This window comes from Triticum aestivum, chromosome 4A (assembly GCF_018294505.1).
Source record: "Triticum aestivum cultivar Chinese Spring chromosome 4A, IWGSC CS RefSeq v2.1, whole genome shotgun sequence".
NCBI lineage: Eukaryota > Viridiplantae > Streptophyta > Magnoliopsida > Poales > Poaceae > Triticum > Triticum aestivum.
This window is the reverse complement of record NC_057803.1, coordinates 144898700-144914576: the sequence shown is the minus strand read 5'-3', so window position 1 is coordinate 144914576 and position 15877 is coordinate 144898700.

Sequence of the window (15877 nt, the reverse complement as noted above, 5' to 3'; positions counted from 1 at the left end):
ACGCGACAAACAGGTCTGTAATCCGAAATGTGTGCGAAGACCAATAATAACACAGACGATTGCTTCTAATAAGACGTATGTGATATGCTCTGTCTACACAACATCTATTGGCCATTGGGGGATGAGCAGTCATCCGGATACGCCATAAGGATGCGAAGAGGCATCCTATATTAGCAAGGACTAGCCGTTCCACCAATAGCTCATGTAAGAGAACTCTCAAGTTAAGGGTGCTCAGGCAGGAGCAGCCATCAGATGGGTGATTGGGTGGGAAGTTGTGTTGATGTTAAATTAAATGATAGGATGGGTCGTATTTTTCAAATTAAATGACTGATATGACCCATCCCATGAGTTAATTTAACCTCGAGGTCCTTGTTTTTTAACACATGTTAAAGAAGGTCTACCGCTTTACTTTTTGACAATGAGCGATGCATGTCATACAGTTGATCCATCCGACGTGTTTGTGATGGAATAAGCCATGTGTGTTGTGGGAAAACACTTGCTAGTATTCAACCATTTGCGATTGATGAATTCATCACCGACGGGTTCCCTAGTGTGGTCCGTGTTCATCTAATCATCATCTACTTCTTGTGCTAGCTCGATGTTCCTTCTATGCTAATTTTCCATTAATTTGATGGCATTTTATGAACACGCCACTGTTTCCCACCATTTCCTCACCTATTTCCCGCCACCCAGCGACGCATAAACCTAGGAAGCGCGTGATGCACGGAGGCGGCAAGCGCAGCCTGTAGCACATCCACCTTTTCCAAGCACGCCAACCCACCAAAGTGCCGCCTCTGCCATCAACCTCATCGACGAGGAAAATGAGCAGGCGCAATGGCCTATCAAGGCCGAGGCACTCCTCGGCAATGCGATGGACGACGCCGTGATGCGCGTCACCGCCAGGGTTGAGCAGATCTTTGGCGCATGGCGCTTGAGCACCGCAGATCAAGATAGGCATGTCAGCGTCGACAGGCTATAGCTCACCGCACAACATGATCGATGGCGCGTCGCAGAGCAAGCTAGGCGCGTCCGCACCGATAGGCTGCGGCTTGCCGCACGGTGAGACCGTTGGAGCGCCACGGAGCGAGAGGCACGCGGCGCGTCGCACAGCAAGAGCAGATCCACCGACGCTTGCCTGCTGTCGACACAGCGTCGCAGCTGAGTACACGTCCCATCAGTACCCCCATTCCTCGCCAGGAGTGGGCAGAGGCCCTCCGCAACATACTTGCACTAGAGGTCCGCCGCGCCGTACTTACACCGGACGCCCGCCACGTCGTTCGCCTTGTCCGCGGCCCACTGGATGCCAACGCGCTGGTCGCTAGGCTCGACCGCCTCCTTGGCCCAGGTGTCCAATTGGGCATAGTAGAGGAACATGGTCGTCACATCCTTGAGCTGGTGATCTCCAATGAAATAGCCAACTTGGAGCTTGAGATCGCGCTCCAGATGTACTGCGAGCGTGTTGACCGCTTGGACGAATGCTTGCACGAGTTCACGCAGAGCCAAGAGCTACCGTAGGCAAGGGCTGCTGGTCATGGTCTCATGGACGTGTTTTATTTTGTTGAGTCGTTTCGATGTGGATAGCTATGTATTCACAGCAATCGTAGTATTGCTCTGTTTATTCCTATGTTTCAATGTGTGTACTCTGTTTTCCGTTCTTATATGTTCTGTTTCAGTGTGTGCATATACGATTTCTATTCTGTATATGTGGATGACAACAGCTAGATTCAAATTAGTATACAAAAACAGATAGAAAATGAAATTCATAATATATATATTAATTGTTCATAAGTTCATCATAGAATATATATATATATATATATATATAATATCATCACATATACATGATGATACTTAACTACTAGGTACAATGCATAAAATTAAAAACAAACAATACTAAAACTAATAATCCCTCCTAGGGCCAATATTCCGGCAGCCCCTCGCCCCCTAGTGCGCGACGTCTTCCCAGTGCGGAGGCAGTACTCCACCTCGCAGCGCTTGATGTACCTATCTGCCTCTTGCTGGCAGACGAGCGCGAACGATCTTGCCATTTTGTTGGGCGCCCACTGGAGCTCCTCATCGGTGGCACACTGGAGCTTATCGTCCCACCTCCACGCAGCGATGAGGCGCCCAGCGCCTTTGACCTTCCTCGCGAAGTACTCGTCTTCATACCCCTCCTCCGCACGATGACGCGCCCGCTCCCAAAGCTCTGCCACCTCCTTTTTCCAGGTGGCATCAAGGGCTTCAAAGGCCGCCTGGTACCTGGCTTCCTCCTCCGTCATCTCCTTCTTGAACACCACTTGCCTGGCTTTCTCAACCGACGACAGCGACTTCCACAGACAAAGATTGTACTAGCCCCAAAACCGCAACCTTGTCCAACGGCGCATAGGGGTCCTCATCGCAGCTATTCGAGTGAGCGTCCTCGCGGGGCGGTGAGTCATTGTCGGCGCGTGGGCAGACCGGCGACGCCATGGCAGAGATTTGAGAGAGAGAGAGGGCGAGCGAGGGGAGGATGTAGATGAGAATGCAGGCAGGACGACGTGAGCAAGGTAGTATTTATTGGTGGCCAGAATCTAGATTGACGGGAACAGTACACACGCCGATCACCAGAATTTATGAGTATTGTAGTTTGAATTACACATGATTCCCGCAGAAAAATTCGTGTGTGAACGTAATAGCTGATGGTTTCCACTACAGAACCGTGTCTGATTAATGATGCCCGCGACTCACCTACCAAACCTCGAGCCACGAGATAGAGTGACAATCATGTGGGGGCTGGTTGTCTTGCCAGATCTTTACATTTTCTTTTTTGAACTCCAGATATTTACATCGTCTAATGATTTTTTAACTCACACACTAGTACACAAAAATATGATTTTTCAAACCGTTATGGTTAGCCTTTGCATGTAGATGCAGTTCAAATTTGAATTAAAGTCATTAAATGGCTAGAAAATCACTTAAATGTCTTTAAAAGGTCAAATGACCCCTGAAAATTTCCAAATTTTCACATGACAGTTGTATTAGTGCACGTTAAACGTAGAAAAAAAAATTGAAGGTCGTAAGAGGAAGCTATCTCCCGTTCGTCATCAACCATGCATTGTTCCATCTCGGAACAATGAACCTTTTAGTGAGTTGCTCCGGTTTGTGAGGGGGGTGTCCAAACTTTCGTCAAACAGGCCAATTTTTTTACCACATCATCTTGGTGGCATGACATTACATCAAGCAAGTTTCATGTTTTTCTGATCATTTTTTCATTTTTTGGAATTAAAATGCCATGGCACTCCATGCATGTGCCCATGCTGTGAGACCAATATGTTTGAAAATTCCTTCTATTTTACTGCACATGGAATTAACTCGCGCACAAGTACACAAATATGATTTTTCAAACCGTTATGGTTAGCCGTTGCATGTAGATGTAGTTCAAATTTGAATTATAGTCATTAAATGGCTAGAAAATCACTTAAATGTCTTTATAAGGTCAAATGACCGCTAGAATTTTCCAAATTTTCACAGTATAGTTGTAGTAGTGCACGTTAAACGTAGAAAAAAAATTAAAGGCCGTAAGAGGAAGCTATCTCTTGTTCGTCATCAAACATGCATTGTTCCCTCTCGGAACCACGAACCTTCTAGTGAGTTTCTCCGGTTTGTGAGGGGTGTGTGTCTAAACTTTCATGAAAGATGCCAATTTTTTACCGCATCATCTTGGTGGCATGACATTACATCAAGCAAGGTTTCATGTTTTTCTGATCATTTTTTTTAATTTTTTGGAATTAAAATGCCATGGCACTCCATTCATACATATGCAGGTGTCCATGTCGTGAGACCAATATGTTTGAAAATTCCTTCTCATTTACTACACATGGAATTAACTCGCACACAAGTACACAAATATGATTTTTCAACCGTTATGGTTAGCCGTTGCATGTAGATGTAGTTCAAATTTGAATTACGGTCATTAAATGGCTAGAAGATCACTTAAATGTCTTTAAAATGTCAAATGACCCATAGAATTTTCCTAATTTTCACATTACAATTGTGGTAGTGCGCGTTAAACATAGAAAAAATTTGAAGGCCGTAAGAAGAAGCTATCTCCCATTCGGCATCAAACATGCATTGTTCACTCTTGGAACCATCAGCCTTCTAGTGAGTTGCTCCGGTTTGTGAGGGGTGTGTGTCCAAACTTTCATCAAACATGCCAATTTTTTTACCACATCATCTTGGTGGCATGGCATTACATCATGCAAGGTTTCATGTGTTTCTGATATTTTTTTAATTTTTTGGAATTAAAATGCCATGTCACTCCATACATACATATGCATGTGTCCTAAATGCTATAGAGCTCTCACTCACTTTCTTGTAAATACAAGCTTCACCACAAGTATGTATAAAACCATATGCTTTGATCACCTTATCAAAGCGTATATTTCAACTCTGAAATGCTTGCACCAGTCCATATATAGATGGATCGCTGGAGTATGCACACTTTATTGGCACCTTTAGGATCGACAAAACCTTCTGGTTGCATCATATACAACTCTTCTTTAAGAAAGCCATTAAGGAATGCAGTTTTGACGTCCATTTGCCAGATTTCATAATCATAAAACGTGGCAATTTCTAACATGTTTCAGACAGACTTAAGCATCCTGTGAGAAGGTCTCATCGTAGTCAACTCCTTAAACTTGTCGAAAACCTTTCACAACAAGTCGAGCTTCATAGACAGTAACATTACCATCAGCGTCAATCTTCTTCTTGAAGATCCATTTATTCTCTATGGCTTGCCGATCATCGAGAAAGTCAACAAAAGTCCATACTTTGTTCTCATATGGAGCCCATCTAAGATTTCATGGCCTCAAGCCATTTCGCAGAATCTTGGCTCATCATCGCTTCCTCATAGTTTGTAGGTTCGTCATGGTCTAGTAACATGACTTCCAGAAAAGGATTCCCATACCACTCACTCTATATAAACCCTCATAGGACCCATGCAAAGGGTTTAGACTTTAGTCACACACACAGACACTCCCTCTCTCTATGGGTGTGTGTGTGACTAAAGTCTAAACCCTTTGCATGGGTGCTATGGGGGATTTATATAGGCCTACCCCCTAGGGGCACAATGGTAATCTGGCCAGGTGTAGGACCCAGCTGTCAGCATCTATGGTCGCCGGCTTCTCCGCCCACTGCTGGGGCCCGCCGCCTGGTGGGTCCCACTGGCTGTCTTGTACTTTGCTGACAGGTTGTGCGCGCCACTTGCGGGTCCTGTCGGCAGCTTAACACTATGGCGATGCCACTGATGATGTGTGCTTTCTCGAGGAAGGTGTGGCTACAGTGTCGCCGCCTGGCGGGCATTCACTGTAGCCATTCCCCATCTCCTCGGGTTAATGGCGCACAAACTCTGAGGAAGGGGGAGGGCCGCCTGCTGGGAGTCGGCCTCCCCTTGTGCCGGCTGGTCGAAGCTTGCCGCCCTCCGGCTTCTTACGGACAGGTAGGGCTCGTCGCCAGTGAGCCGTACCGACAGCCCGTAGTGGGGGCATGGCCTTCTCTGCCATGAGTGATGTCACGGGCCGTGTGGCAATAGTGCCGCGCCGGACGGGGATGTCCGTCCGGCACGCTGCTTTGTGTCCACACTCTGCCCTGGATTCTAGGGTGGCAAACAGTACTGTAGCCACACCCGTATCCTCACCTTAATGTGGTGCAAACTTTGAGGGCATGAGGGGCCGCCTGCTAGGAGCCGGCCTCTTTGGAGGCCGCCTGCCAGGAGTCAGCCCATCTCATGGCTTCTTTTGAAGAGCGCCTCCCTCTAGCAGCCGGCCGATGCTACCAGCCGACCCCGAGAAGGCGGTACTTCATCCTTGAGGTTTGAGGGGCGTAGCCGGCCCCGATGTCTTCAATCATCATGGGGAGCAGATGAGGCTACACGTGGTCGTTTACTCCGACAGTAGGCCCCGAAGCTGGTGAGGCACCGCTGCTGCGAAAGCGAGAAGCCTCAGCAGCTTCCTACACCGAGTGGTCTGATGATCTTGTTCCATCCGCCCTTTGAAGTGCCGACTGTTACAAACTGGCCGCAACCTGGCGGACTGCCTGATGATTTTGAAACATCGCGACAAAAGCCGGGTGGCAGCCTGGCCACCTGCTGCCTGCGCGCCACGCGGCGCCAGCCAGCTGGGCTAGCCGACCAGCCCACACGCGTGACGAGACGTCACCGCAGGCTGGGGCCCGCCACTACCGTGCCTCGGCGCGTGCGTGGATCAGGTCCGGCCGAGGCGAACGGTTGGAATCTAGCCGCACAGTAACTACATGTCGTTACTGTGCGGTTAAAGCGGGGTCGTGGGGGCGTGGGCGCAGTTAATCCCATGACCCCCACGTTCTTGGCCCTTCGGCTTCGCCGCCTGGGGCTATAAGTAGGGGGAGGTGAGGGGTGGCAGACGCACGCGTGCCCCCACTCTCCCCTCTTCCTTCTTCCTCTCGCTGCTGTCGATGCGCTCCCGTTGCCTTGCCAAAGCGCCGCCATAGCTCCTTGTCGTCGAGCGCGTCTTGCCCGCGGAGCTGCCGCACCACCGCGGGTCCGCTCGCTCGCCCAAGTTCTTTGCCTCCATCAAGTCTGAGCCTCATGGCGCGGGCCGGGGCTTGGGATGGCTCCAATGTGCATGAAGATCACATCGCCTTCCTCCGCCAAACGCAGCGGCTGCCCGACGAGGACTATGTCCGGGCACGCCCGCCGCCCGAGGGGGAGATCTTGTCGGCTCCGAAGGATGGCGATCGGGTCGTCTTCCGCTCGCACTTCATCTACGGCCTTGGCTTGCCGGCGAGCAACTTCCTCCGAGCCTTCCTCCACTTCTACCGCCTTCAGCCGCAACACCTGACGCCCAATACGGTGGTGCTGTTCTCGGCCTTTGTCACCCTTTGCAAGGGTTATCTCGGCATTTCCCCCACCCTCAAGCTGTTCAGCCGCACCACCAAGCTCGGCACCGCCACCGAGAACGAGGCGGCTCAGTGCGGCGCCTTCGTCGCAGTTCATCGCTTGGGTGCTGTGAACTGCTTCCCGGCCATCAGCCTGACACAGTCGGTCAAGCTTTTGCAGCGGTCGTACTTCTACATGAAGAACGTCCACCCGGAGTATGACTTCGTCAACCTACCCACGTACAAGGCCAGCCCGCCAGCCGAACCCCACACCAACTGGACCTTCGAGCCGAAGGTACTATCGGTCGCCTCCCTTGCCGCCATTACCCGGCTCTGGGAGATGACGGAGTCGGAAGTCCTGAAGGCCTCGGACCTGCTGACCGCATTTGTGGTGCGTCGGGTGTTCCCCACCAAACCGGGCTCACCTGATCAGCCGGATGAGCGGGCCTGCCTGGTAAAGTTTATTTTGAACTGCAAGCTCTCGAAGGGAGAGTGGTAGTTCGGCAAGCGGCCATACTTCCGCGCAAACCCTCCGCCCGCGGTAAGCCCTTGATTCTTTTTCTTCTCATGTGTCGAGTTCTGCTTTTTGCCGACTAATCAATCAATTGTGCAGATCCTCACGTCCCAGTCGACAGCTGACGCATTGGAGGAGGGCTAAGAATACCAGCTAGACCAGGCGGTGAGCGATGTGGACGACCCCAATTTGGGGGCGGACGCCTTAGAGGAAGACGACGCCACAGGCAGTGGCAGCAGAGCAGGCGACTCTGGAGGAGGCGGCGTTGAGGCATGGCTGGACGACAATGAGGATGAAGACGAGCCACGACGCCCTCACGAAGCCGACAAGGCGGGTGGGAGCTCATCAGCCGCGCCGGCTGCGCCAGGCGGCTCATAGAAGCGTCGAGCCGCCAAGCCGTTGTTTGGCAGCCAGCCAAAGAAACCGAGGAACCCAGCCGCCGCGAAGGAGGCCCAATGTAAGTACTTTGACTCCCCTCGCGTTTTTTTCATTGCCTTTCTTGCCATGATTCTTTCTGAATTTCTTCTTGTGTTTTTTGATCAGGGCCCCACTCTCTCTTGAGCAGTTGGCCTTTGCTTCCATCATCGGGGGGATGGAGAGCTCTGTCAACACCCGCCGCATAGACCCGTGCGCCAAGCTCTAGGCGGCAACAGAGAGGGACACACGGGAGGCATGTGAGGAGCGGGAAGAGGCCGAGTGGCAGAAGGCGGTGGCAGCCAAGGCGGCGCAGGACGAGGCCAACGCAGCCACCAAGGCCCAGGCCGACATCACAGCCAGGGAACGAGTGGACGCGGTCGCCAAAGCACGGGTAGAGAAGCCACGTCCGTCCAAGCACCGCAACTAATCATCCCCTACGCGCTAGCCCACCGGCGCCAGGGGTTGAGGCGCCGACTGGAGGAGCCAACAATGACCAGCCAGTCGCAGAAGGCGGAGGAGGCGACGCCATCATCTTGGGGGCGGAGGAGCCTCCGCAAGCGCCGACTGCATACGCGCCTAGCAGTCGTCCAGAGGAGTCGCCGGCGCCACCAGCTAGCGATGAGTTGGTGGTGGCCTCTGCCCCGGTGGTCCGCACTCAGGGGCGTCGTCGCCCGGAGAAAGCAGTGTCGGCGCCAAGGCCGCTGGAAGTTGGGGCCGCGAGCTCATCGGCCCCCAACGCTGAAGCCAGCAGCACTGCTTCGTCAGAATGTACTCCCGGAAGCAGGACAAATGTGCTGAACTGTGCCACTATCGACGCCCAGGCCCTTCTCCAGGCCCAAAGCTCTGCCCTCCAACAATACACCAAAGAGTTCTTGGCAATGCGGGCCGCCATCCGGGTATGTCTCCCGAGCCTTGTATTTTTCTTGAAATCTTACGAGGGGGCGCACCAACACACCCAATGGGTGTAGCCCCCAAGTTCCGGGCCGACTGCTGAGCAGGTAGCTCAGAACTTAAGGCAAGTTCCGAGTGCTAACATCTTCTTCTTTCTTCTCTTGTCTTGGTTGCAGGATTATCACAACATCCATGCGTCCGCCTTCAACTCTCACGTCCGGGAGCTGGCCAAGCGGACTACTGAACTGACCGATAGCCGGCGTAAGTGCTTCTTCCTTATTCACGCAGGGGCGCGCCAGCGCACCCGCGGGGAGTAGCCCCCGAGATTCAAGCTGACTATTGAGCAGTCAGGCTGGATCTTCCAGTGACTACTCTTTTTCTTTTTCTATCTTGCTGACTGTCTTTTCTTTTTTGTCTTCCGCAGGAGCCAATGCCAACTTGCAGCACCGGCTGGGCAAGGCGCAAACCACGTTGTGTGCCAAGGAGGAGGAGCGCAGCCGGATGGAGCAAGAGCGCGACCGCCTGGCCAAGAAATTGGCTGACCAGGCGGACCAGCACCAGGTGGAGTTGCAGAAGCTCCAAGACATGGAGAAGGCGCTCGAGGCTGAGTTCGAGACCTAGCGCTCGAGCTGGGTCGATAAGGAGAAGGCTCTAATCGACGGCTATGGCGAGATTGAGGACATGCTTGATGGTAAGCCATTCTTCCCTTTCTTCCGTCTGCCCACTTCTTGTTCAAACCAGACCTCCGACTTCATGCTTCTTTTTCTTCTTGTGTAGAGTATTTTCCTGGTCACGCCGTCGCCGCCAGCCAAGCCATCGAGGCCCGCTGTGACGAGCGAAGGCTGGCTGTTGCAGAAATTGCACCCAACACCCCTCGGACCCTCGCGAAGCAGCTGCTTGCCATTCAAGCTCGCCTTCAGCCGGCCCACCGAGCGCTCCACCGTCTGCAGTGCACCGGAGCTCAGGTGGTTTCTGCCCTGTGGCCAGGTACTCCGATTCTACGCACCCCCAGTCAGACCTCCGACTAGTTAGAGGTGGCCATTGGCCGCTTCGAGGCATGGAAGGGCTCCGCAGCCTAGGCAGTCGCACGGTAGGCCCTGGAGTCCGTCAAGGGGTGGTACCCTGGGCTGAACCTGGACCAACTAGTCACCCTCCGTGCTGAAGCCGTCGAAGAGCTAGCGGTGGTGGCACCCGACCCCTATCATCATGCCACGGCGATAGCCGAGTACACGGAAACCAGCATCTTCCTCCCCGAGCTGAATGAGGAGGGTGCCGAGGCGCCGCCCAACTGGTTTGGGCTGAACCCTGAAGGCGGCGAGGACTCGGTGGAGGAGATCGCCTCCAGCGATGAAGGCGAAGAAGAGGAGGACGAGGACGGCGGAGACGATGTGTCGGATGATGGAGGCGACAGCCAGCCTCATCTTGACCAAGTCTCGACCAATGGGCGACATGCCGATGAGCCGACTGCCGCTAGTGTTGACCAGGCCGAGATCGACCAGGCGGCCGCTCCACCACCCGGATCCTCGACCTCCGCCGACCCCTCCGATCTGGCTTCTGCTCCTCTGGCCTAGGTGGCCAAGTTATCTTTTTCTTCCTATTTTGTAATTTCTTTGGAACAGACTTGTTAGATTTGTGCAGTTCCACCTGCTCGGGGTTTATTCAAACTCTGTTGAATGCTGGCCAAGGGCCTTTTGTTATGTAAATTATCTTTGCCAATTTCCAACTTGCCTTGCTCTTCTGCTCTTTTTGACTTTTTCCTTTGTCGCCTTCCCTTAACTGTCATCTTGCCAACCGGCCACCCACTCTGCGGTCTGTGGCTGGGCTAAGTACTTGGCCATTTTTTTGGATGGCAAGTACTTAGCCTTTGTAGAGTGTAGCAAGTAAAGTTGTAGAAACCGGCCGGCCAGCTGCTCAACAGCTAGTCGGCAAAGCGGGAAGCAGGCTTGGCCTATGCGAATGCTTTGGTCCTTAGCCATTTTTCATGTGGGCACCCTTTCCTGCCTTTAACTCTGGCTAGCCGGAGAGTCGCTCTGCGGGCTGCGGCTGATGGCAAGAGTGGGCTTAGGTGCCGGCACATTACTTGTACGACTGCAGGTAGCATGGGCATAGCACAAGGCGGCAGGCCCCCAGGCCGACTGGTCGAACCTGGTGCTTGGCAAGATAACAAATAACACATTTATAGACATAGAACTTGTCATATAGATAAAGACGGTAACCCCCAAGTGCTCCTCGAGGGTCCTGATGTCTTAGCGTTTAATACAAAAGATGGCATGGTACATACTGCTTTCAACTGTAAAATCTTCGGAGGAGATTTGCATTCCACGGGCGCTCCGATTCCTTGCCGGAGTCGTCTCTCTTGCGTGCTCTGGGCTTCTGCGCATCGATGAGGTAGTAGGAGTCGTTGCCCAAAGCTTTGATGATGATGAACGGGCCTTCCCAAGGGGCCGAGAGCTTGTGCTGGCCGGCTGTTCGCTGGATCAGCCGGAGCACAAGGTCTCCTTCTTGGAACGATCTTGGCTTGACCTTCCGACTGTAGTAGCAGCGTAGATTCTGCTGGTAGATGGTGGACCGGCTGAGTGCTAACAGCCTCCCTCTTCCAGCAGATCAACGCCGTCTTCTCTTGCTTCTTTCGCCTCCGCCTCTGTGTACATGGTGACACGAGGTGAGTCGTACTCGATGTCAGTTGGGATGACGGCCTCGGCCCCGTAAATGAGGAAGAATGGAGTGAAGCCGATTGATTTGTTCGGAGTGGTGCGAAGGCTCCAAAGGACGGCCGGGAGCTCATCGATCCAGCAGACGACCGATTGCTCCAGAGGCTCGACCTGTCGGGGCTTGATGCCAGAGAGAACGAGGCCGTTTGCTCGCTCGGCTTGGCCGTTTGACTGCAGGTGGGAAATAGACGCTAAGTCCAGTCGGATGCCCTGCGTCGCGCAGAAATGGACAGGGCTCCCTTGGCAAAGTTTTTGCCATTGTCGGTGATGATGCTGTGTGGTACGCCGTACTGGACGGTGATGTCGGCAATGAAGGTCACAGCAGTCGGACCATTCAGTTTCTGGATTGGTTTTGCTTCGATCCACTTGGTGAATTTGTCCACGGTGACAAGTAGGTGGGTCATGCTGCCGTGTGCTGTCTTGAATGGTCCCACCATGTCCATCCCCCACACGGATAAAGGCCAGGTAAGGGGGGTGGTCTTGAGTGCAGAAGCGGGTAGATATTGCTTGGAGCTGAATTTTTGGCACCCTATGCAATGCTTGACCAACTCATTGGCGTCTTCCAAAGCAGTCGGCCAGAAGAAACCATGGCGGAAAGCTTTGGCGACAAGGGATCTGGAGGCCGCGTGATGACCGCACTCGCCTTGATGGATGTCTTTGAGGATTGCTTGATCCTTCTCTGCTTCTATGCAGCGTTGGAAGACTTCGGTCAGGATGCGCCTGACGAGCTCTCGATTGACTATTGTGTAGGCTCCTGCTCGGCGCTGCACTTGCCGGGTCGAGATCTCATCAGCCGACAGTTCTCTGGTTACCAAGAAGTTGAGGATGGGTTGTGCTGATGAAGTCTCTGGGCTGACTGTCACAACCCTTGGGCCGAGCTATGAAGTCCCCGGGCTGGGTGCAGCTGCTGCGTTTTCCGAGCCGTTTGGTGAAGTCCCCGGGCCAATTGCGGCAATCCCCGGGCCGGGTGCGACTGCCGTAATCCCCGCGCCGCGTGCTGAAGTCCCCGGGCCAGCTGCTAAAGCTATTGAGTCAGATCCGACTGCTTCAGGAGCAGCCAGTACGAAGATGGACTCGAATTCTGGAGAAGGCTTGATCGACGGCTTGCGGAGGCACTGGAGGGAGACGCTGGCTGGTATTGCTTGACGGGTGGAGCTGATCCGTGCCAGGGTATCAGCTGGCTCGTTTTCATTTCGTGGCACGTGAAGGAACTCGCACCCCTCAAAATATCCACTGAGCTGCTGAACGAGGAAACGATAACTTGCCATATTTGCATCCTTGGCGTCCTAGTCTCCAGATGACTGTTGGACCACCAGGTTGGAGTCGCCATAGCAGAGGATCCGGTGGATGCCGATCTCTTGGGCTAGCCGAAGGCCGTGTACTAGCGCCTCATACACGGCCACGTTGTTGGAGGCGGTGAAGTGAATTTGCAATGTGTATCTGAGCTTGTCACCTTTGGGGTAGGTGAGGACGATGCCGGCTCCCATGCCAGTGCGCATTTTTGAGCCATCAAAGTGCATCCACCAATGGGTGGAGTCTGGAGCAGGCGGCATGTACTGGGTCTCAGCCCAGTCGACGAGGAAGTCAGCCAGTGCTTGGGACTTGATGGCGGTGCGCGGCTGGTAGAAGATGATGTAGGGGGGGCATCTCAATGGCCCATTTGGCCACTCGGCCAGACGCATCTCTGTTGCCTATGATCTCGGCAAGTGGAGCAGTGCAGACAACCGTGATGGGGTGCTCTTGAAAATAAGGCTTCAGCTTCCTAGTGGCAAAGTGCATGCCGTAGCACATATTCTGGTAGTGGGGATAGTTCTGCTTTGAGGTGGACAACACCTCACTCAAGTAATACACATGCCTCTGGACCGGCTGTGCCCTCCCGGCCTCTAGGCGCTCCACTACTATGACGGTGCTGACCACCCGGCTAGTGGCGGCGATGTAGAGGTACATGGGCTCTTTGGCAGCCGGGGCTGCTAGGACAGGCGGGGTAGTCAGCATCTTCTTCAACTGGAGAAAGTCCTCACCTGTCTTATCGTTCCACTCGAAGTGAGTGGTTTTCTTCATGAGCTGGTACAGGGGAAGAGCCTTCTCACCCAGCCGACTGATGAAGCGGCTGATAGATGCCAAGCAGCCGGTGAACTTTTGGATGTCTCACAATCGGGTGGGCTTCTTCATCCTCTCAATGGCTTGGATCTTCACAGGGTTGCACTCAATTCCGCGTTCCTAGACCAGGAAGCCAAGGAGTTGGCCGACTAGTACCCCAAAGATGCATTTCTCCGGTTGAGCTTGATCTGAAACCGGCGCAGATTTTCAAAAGTTTCCTTGAGATCTTCTAAGAGGGTGCCGCGCTTCTCCGTATTCACCACAATATCGTCTACATATATGTGGGCATTTCTGCCGTGTTGCTTGACGAGGCACTTTTGCATGCAACACTGAAAGGTGGCACCGGCATTTCTCAAGCCAAATGTCATGGTCAGGTAACAAAAGGCTCTGAATGGTGTGATGAAAGCGGTCTTCAGGCGGTCTGCGGGGTTCAAATTGATTTGGTGGTATCCTAAATAAGCATCCAAAAAACTCAATACCTCACATCCGGCTGTAGAGTCTATCACCTGGTCAATCCGAGGCAAAGAAAACGGATTCTTGGGACAAGCTTTATTGAGGCTAGTGTAATCAATGCACATGCGCCACTTGTTGTTCTTCTTCAGTACAAGGACTGGGTTGGCGAGCCACTCTGGGAAAAGTACTTCTATGATGAAGCTGGCTGCTAGAAGCCGGGCTATCTCTTCCCCAACAATTCTTCTTTTTTCCTCCGATAGTCGGCGGAGGGGTTGTTTGACCGGCTTGGCATCTGATCTGGCATGTAGCTTGTGCTCGGCGAAATCTGTCGGAACACCCGACATGTCCTTGGGAGACCATGTGAAGATGTCCCGATTCTTTCGGAGGAAATCGACGAGCTCGCTTTCCTATTTGCTGTCAAGGTTGGCCCCTATGACAGCGTGCCTTTCTGGGTGCTCTGGGTCCAAGGGAATCTTCTTCGTCTCTTTGGCCGGCTGGAAGGAGCCCTAGGTCTCTGACTCTTTGGGCTCTGGTGACATGTCCGTCTGCTTGCTGGTCATGGCGACCACCCGGTCTAGGAGCTTCTTTTCAGCAACAATCACAAGGGACTCGGCCAGCCGACTACTAGCCGCGGCACAATCGGCCGACTTCTCATAATCTCTGGATATCGTGATAATGCCCTTGGTACCTGGCATCTTCATCTTGAGGTAGGCACAGTGTGGCACCGCCATGAACTTGGCTAGAGCCGGCAGGCCTAAGAGTACATGATAAGGGCTCTCGAGATCCACCACCTCAAAACAAATCGCCTCGCGGCGGAAGTGATCTTTGTCTCTGAAGATGACATCTATCTTGACCTGGCCGATTGGTGAGTAGGACAGGCCGAGCATAATACCATGGAAAACAGTCCGGCTGGGTTGGAGCTGCCTCTCTTTAATGCATAACTTTTGCATGGTATCGCGGTATAGGATGTTGGTGTTGCTGCCGCCATCTATCAGAATTCAGGAGAAACGAGTAGCTCACCTCTCTGTTGCAAGGGTGGCATCCAGCAACAGAGCATAAGAACCCAAAGAGGGCATCACCTCTGGGTGGTCAGCACGGCTCCAGCTGATGGGCTTCTCGGACCAATGCATGAATTCTGGAGCACTTGAAGCAACGGCGTTCACCTCTCCGTGCTGCTGACACCGAGTGCGCGGATCGTCAACCACACTTGTGAAGACGACGTAGGCTCCATGTTCTTCGAGGCAATCATCTTGAATGGCGCCGACTGCTGGTTGAGCTGCTGGCTGCTGGTGAGGAGGCGGCGGCGGGCCAACAGGCGGAGGGGGCAGCAGTCCTTCGCCCTTGGTGATTCGGGTGAGCCAGTGGCACTTCCGGGTGATGTGATTGGACGGCTTCGCACCGCTATGGAATTTGCAGGGAGCATCAAGGGTCTGCTCGTAGGAGAAGGCGAGCAGCCAAGCAGGCTTGCCGCCCTTCTGGCACTTGGGGCTGGGTTGTCCCTCATGCTGCTGATCTTCGACTGTCGCCACATGCCGGCTAGTGGGAGCCGGTAGTGGGGCCTTGCATTTGTTGTCGTTCAGCTGCTGCCGCTGACTGTTTTCAGCAGCCGGCATTCTGGGGGCCGGAGGGAGCACCTTTCTGGAAGTGTCCACTCGGAGCTCTGACTTCATGGAGGAGTCGGCAGTGGCATACTTGTATGCTATGATCAGCAGTTCGTCGAGTGTAGAAGGCTCATCGCAAATGAGTCGATGCTTGAGCAAGGTGCCCTCCTGGCATCCGGTGGTGAAGTATTCGATAGCCTGGACCTCGTGCACCCCTTCGCAAGAGTTGCGCACTTCAACCAGCCGCCTCAGGTAGTCGCGAGTGGACTCATCCGGGCCCTGAACGCACAGCGAGAGCA